This window comes from Schistocerca cancellata, chromosome 9, assembly GCF_023864275.1.
Source record: "Schistocerca cancellata isolate TAMUIC-IGC-003103 chromosome 9, iqSchCanc2.1, whole genome shotgun sequence".
NCBI lineage: Eukaryota > Metazoa > Arthropoda > Insecta > Orthoptera > Acrididae > Schistocerca > Schistocerca cancellata.
In genome coordinates this window covers 345,980,997-345,986,996 of record NC_064634.1, presented here as the reverse complement: position 1 = coordinate 345,986,996, position 6,000 = coordinate 345,980,997, and positions in this window count along the sequence as shown.

The window sequence follows — 6,000 nt, the reverse complement described above, 5'->3', positions numbered from 1 at the left end:
GGAAATCTTTAGGGAATTCAATATTCCGATTTCTACACTGTCAAGAGCATGCTGAGAATACAATTTTTCAGGTATTACCTCTCACCATGGACAGTGCAGCAGCCAACGGCCTTCACATCACGACTGAGAGCATCTGGGGAGGTATCAAGAATGGTGTCCCACAAGGTTTAGTCTCCCTTATTGTTCTTAATATATATTAGCGACTTGCCACTCTATATTCATGAGGATGGAAGTTAGTTCTTTTTGCTGATGATACAAGTATAGTAATCACACCCAAGAAGCAAGAATCAGCTGAGTAAATTGCAAATAATGTCTTTCAGAAAATTTTTAAGTGGTTCTCTGCAAATGGACTCTCACTAAATTTTGAGAAAATACAATTCTGTACAGTAAATGGCATAACACCATTGATAAATATAGACTATGAACGGAAGTCTGTTGCTACGGTAGAATACTCAAAATTTCTGAGTGTGTGCATTGATGAGAAATTGAATTGGAAGAAACACATTGATGATCTGCTGAAACGGTTAGGTTCAGCTATTTATGCTATTAGGGTTATTGCGAAGTTTGGTGATAAACATATCACTAAATTAGCCTAATATACCTATTTTCATTCACTACTTTCATATGGCATCATATTTTGGGGCAATTCGTGATTAAGAGAGAAAGTATTCATTGCACTAAAGTGTGTAATCAGAATAATAGCTGGAGCTCACCCAAGATCACCTTGCAGACACTTATTTAAGGAACTCGGGATATTCATAGTACTTTCGCAATACATATATTCACTTATGAAATTTGTCATTAATAACCCATCCCAATTCAAAAATAACAGCGAAGTACATAGCTGCAACATTAGAAGAAAGGATGGTATTCAATATTCTGGATTAAATCTCACTTTGGCACAGGAAGGGGGGAATTATGCTGTCACAAAAATCTTTGGTCATTTGCCAAATAGTATTCAAAGTCTGACAGATAGCCAACCAACATTTAAAAGCAAATTAAAAGAATTAAAAGAACTCCTTCTACTCAATAGATGAATTCTTAGATATGAAGTAGTAACTGTAAAAATAAAATAAAAATAAAAGATTAATTAAATAATTATTTTTTGTAAAGAAAACTTATGTTAAAGTAACGCGTTCCACATCATTACTAAATGTCGTCTTCATGATCTATGGAACGAGGATGTATGTATGTATGTAGAGTTTCCAATGTTAACAGACTAGCAAGATTGCGTGAAATAACAGCAGAAATCAATGTGGGACGTACGACGAACGGATCCGTAAGGACAGTGCGGCGAAATTCCGCCTTAAGGGGCTACGATAGCAGAAGACCGGCGCGAGTGTCTTCGTTAACAGCACGACATCGTCTGCAGTGCCTCCCCTGTGCTCGTGGTCATTTCGGTTGGACCCTAGACAGCTGGGAAACCGTGGGCTGGTCAATAAATACAGATTTCAGTTAGTAAGAGCTGATGGTAGGGTTCGAGTGTGACGCAGACCCCACGAAGCTATGGACCCTAATCGTCAACAGAGCACTGTGGAAGCTGGAGGTGGCTCCATAATGGTGTGGACTGTGTTTACATAAAATGGATCTGGTCCAACTGAAGCGATCATTGACAGGCTACATGGACACCATTTGCAGACATTCATAGACCTCATGTTCCCAAATAGAGATAGAATTTTGAATGGATGACAATGGGCCATGACACTGGGCCACAATTGTTCGCTATTCGTTTGAAGAACAGATTCTGGACAATTCGAGCGAATTATTTGGCCAGCCAGTACACCCGACATGAAACCAACCAAACATTTATGGGACATGGCTCTGAGCACTATGGGACTTAACATCTGTGGTCATCAGTCCCCGAGAACTTAGAACTACTTAAACCTAACTAACCCAAGGACATCACACACATCCATGCCCGAGGCAGGATTCGAACCTGCGACCGTAGCGGTCACGCGGTTCCAGACTGAAGCACCTAGAACCGCACAGCCACACCGGCCGGCTAATGGGACAAAATCGTGCACCTGCAACACTTCCGCAGCTTTGGTCAGCTACTGTGGCAGCATGGCTCAATATTTCTGCAGGGGACTTCCAACGACTTGTCGAGTCCTTGCCACGTCGAGATGCTGCGCTACTCCGGGAAAAGGAGATCCGACACGATATTAGGAGACACCCCATGACTTCCGTTACTTCAGTGTACTGGTCCTAGAGAATAAATGAATAGGACCTTTTTTTGCAGGAAAATTAATGTAGATTCATTTTATACTGCGACTCGTTTTCGCTAGAGGCCAATTATTCAAGAAAAACTTACAAAAGTGACATTAAATGTATTCTATCTCGGAAAATGAAAATGATCGTGTGGCATCGTTGGCCGGGAGGCCCCATCCGGGGAAGTTCGGCCGCCAAGTGCAAGTCTTGTTTCAGTCGATCCCACACGGGGCGACTTGCTTGCCAGTGATGAGGATGAAATGAAGATGAGGACAACACCACGATCGGAGAAAATCTCCAACCCGGCCGGGAATCGTATCCGGGCCCGCTGCATCGAAATATTCGGAACTGGGCAATGTCTGTATGGAGTTTTTTGCTTCAAATGAGTGTTCCTGTCATATCCCTGAATATTGTCGATTTCTCCTTGGACACCCTGTGTAAATACTAGTATTGCAATTTTTGCTCTGATTTTTAATTTTGTACTTCAGGAGAACCAATGCATTCCCCATGGCGATATTTACCACAAAAACATTCAAAGCCTAAACATTTGGAGCACCACGAGCAACGTAGGAAGGTACATACGTCGCAGTCACGTTTTTATAGTATGAGTATCATTAGGAAAAGCATCATTGCTAACGTTGCTAAATATCTCGCGATCTGGCGATAATTCTGCGCCACATCAGCATCTACCGGGTGATCAAAAAGTCAGTATAAATTTGAATAAATCACGGAATAATGTAGATAGAGATGTACAAATTGACACACATGCTTGGAATGACATGGGGTTTTATTAGAACCAAAAAAATGCAAAAGTTCAAAAATGTCCGACAGATGGCGCTTCATCTGATCAGAATAGCAATAATTAACATAACAAAGTAAGACAAAGCAAAGATGATGTTCTTTACAGGAAATGCTCAATATGTCCACCATTATTCCTCAACAATAGCTGTAGTCGAGGAATAATGTTGTGAACAGCACTGTAAAGCATGTCCGGATTTATGGTGAGGCATTGGCGTAGGATGTTGTCTTTGCATCCCTAGAGATGTCGGTCGATCACGATACACTTGCAACTTCAGGTAACCCCAAAGCCAATAATCGCACGGACTGAGGTCTGGGGACCTGGGAGACCAAGCATGACGAAAGTGGCGGCTGAGCACACGATCATCACCAAAAGACGCGCGCAAGAGATTCTTCAGGCGTCTAGCAATATGGGGTGGAGCGCCATCCTGCATAAACATCGTACGTTACAGCAGGTATTTATCAGCCAGGCCATCTGTCGGACATTTTATGAACTTCGTTTTTTTTTTTTTTTTTTTGGTTCTAATAAAACCACATGTCATTCCAAGCATGTGTGTCAATTTTTACCTCTGTATCTACATTATTCCGTGGTTTATTAAGTTTCCAAATTTATACTGACTTTTTGATCACCCGGTATATTGAAGCGTTTTCTCGCAAGCTGAAGCCAGCAACTGCTGATGGACCAAGATGTGTGTTTTAATTGCGTCGTTTTTACTTCTGATTTCCTGTTGCTATGCGATGAGAACAAAACACTTCTCTAATCAGTGGATGTAGTTCATCTGTTGGCAAAAGTGAACGTCGCGGGGTACACCTTAGTGTAAATACTTATAATGAACACGCCGCTACTCGGATTTCATCAATAAGCGACACATGGTATAAGGAAACTAAAATACTAGAATTTATATGTTTTTCGTTTTCAGCATTGCCCGTGGTGAGACATAATGCCTGAACTCTCTTGACACTGTGGATCTCGGAATACTGAGTTCTCCAACGATTTTGGAAATGGAAAGTCCCATGCGTCTAGGTCCAACTACCACACCGCGTTCAAAGTTTTTTAATTCCCGCTTGCGGCCAGCATCACGTCGGAAACATTTTCACATGACATCTAAGTACAAATGACAGCTCTGCAAGCATATTATCCTTTGATAACTTGTGTACGCGATACTACCGCCATCTGTATGATACCTCTCGCCACTTCAGTGTAGCTCGCGCGAAGAGAGCTAGGGAATATTGAAAGTCTTGCTCGACGAGCGTGCGCTGCAGCTTAGATGTTTTTGTAGGACAATTTGAGGTAATTTCCCATCCAGACCAAAAATGTCCTATATTAAATTGTTCGTCTCGACATCCTATAGACTACTGTGGTACGTTGCAAAAAATGACAGTGATTTGAAAACACAGGAAATAAATAAAAATGTAGTTTAAATGCATCTCGGAAACCGTTCGGAATAGGGCGTATGTCCACACGAAGTTTTTTGCTTCAAATGATCCTGTCATATCCCTGAATACTGACCATTCCTCCAGGAACACAGATTTGTGATGATAAAAAGTGCATTCTTATAAGATCTGAAACACTTATTGCTTTTGTCAGTAGTTCTATTGCTCAAATGGTTCAAATGGTGTCAGTAGTTCTATTGCTCAAATGGTTCAAATGGCTCTGAGCACTATGGGACTTAACTTCTGAGGTCATCAGTCCCCTAGAACTTAGAACTACTTAAACCTAACTGAGGACATCACACACATCGATGCCCGGGGCAGGATTCGAACCTGCGACCGTAGCGGTCGCGCGGTTCCAGACTGTAGCGCCTAGAACCGCTCGGCCACCCCGGCCGGATGTTCTATTGCGTTTCACGTCACAAAAAACGTTTGTGCCATTTACTTCCGCAACAACAAATTATAAAGAAAAAAACAACACCCTAAGACTGGATTGGAAGGTACGCAAAAATGTGACTGCGTGCTGTTAAACCGCTAACGCCTCACTTCCGTACGCGATGTGCTAGCAGACTGAAAGTATCGTCGAAACTTAAATCGTCACTTTCTCGGACTCAAGACAAAATAGGTGTCGCTTTCGTCTCAACCTTCTTTAACCCTGCAAAATTTTCGTCTGTGTCAGAGAGCGACCTATGGTCGGTTCTCCCTGTGAGTTCACATGAGCGGAATGTTAGCGGAACGTCAGCTACGCAATAAAGTGTTGAGATAATCCTACATTTCCGTTATTGCCAGCAAGTCACTTTAGATATTTCACTAACAAAATAATTATACGTCGCATCTCTGTTTCTTATTGCCGACACATTTCTTGTTCTTTCATCAGTTTGTGGTACTCTCAAATCCTCTCGAAGTAAATGTGGTTGATGACCTCCAGAACAGACAGTACTTTAGTTCCATTTCATGTTCATTGCTCGCTGGAACAGACGCCATTCGATCGACAATATGTGAACAAAACAATGGTTCGTGAATGAAGCTGTTAATGCAGATAAGAAAATTTGACTCTCAAATAAATAAGCGTGCCTGTGAACCTGTTATCTCTAGTTTTCAAATAAAAATAACTCTTAATGCAATGTTAACTTACAATGTGAATGTAACTGACTTCATACACCACATACGAAAGAGAAACACAATTCGCAGCTGCCAATAGCGCGTACCTATAGCATCGAGTGTGGAGTGTCGTACTTCGTCACGGCCAAACCTATCCCGACAAATAAATGCCATACGATCATTTCATTTTCATTTCATCAAAATATATCACTTATTTATTCGAGACTGGAAAGACTTATGTCTATCTTATCAAAGTTAAAAACAATTTCGACACGTTAGCTTCATTTTGTATATCGAAACGTGTGACCCAAAATGCACCAAACGTAAAGTGGTCAGCGTTTAAATTTTTCATTGCAATGTTGTGGTATTTACTTAGTTGTGAAACATCAAAATAACCATACTCAAGACCGCAGAGAGAGCCAGTTCGTTATCAAGCTGCGGCATCAGACTATACAATGCGAA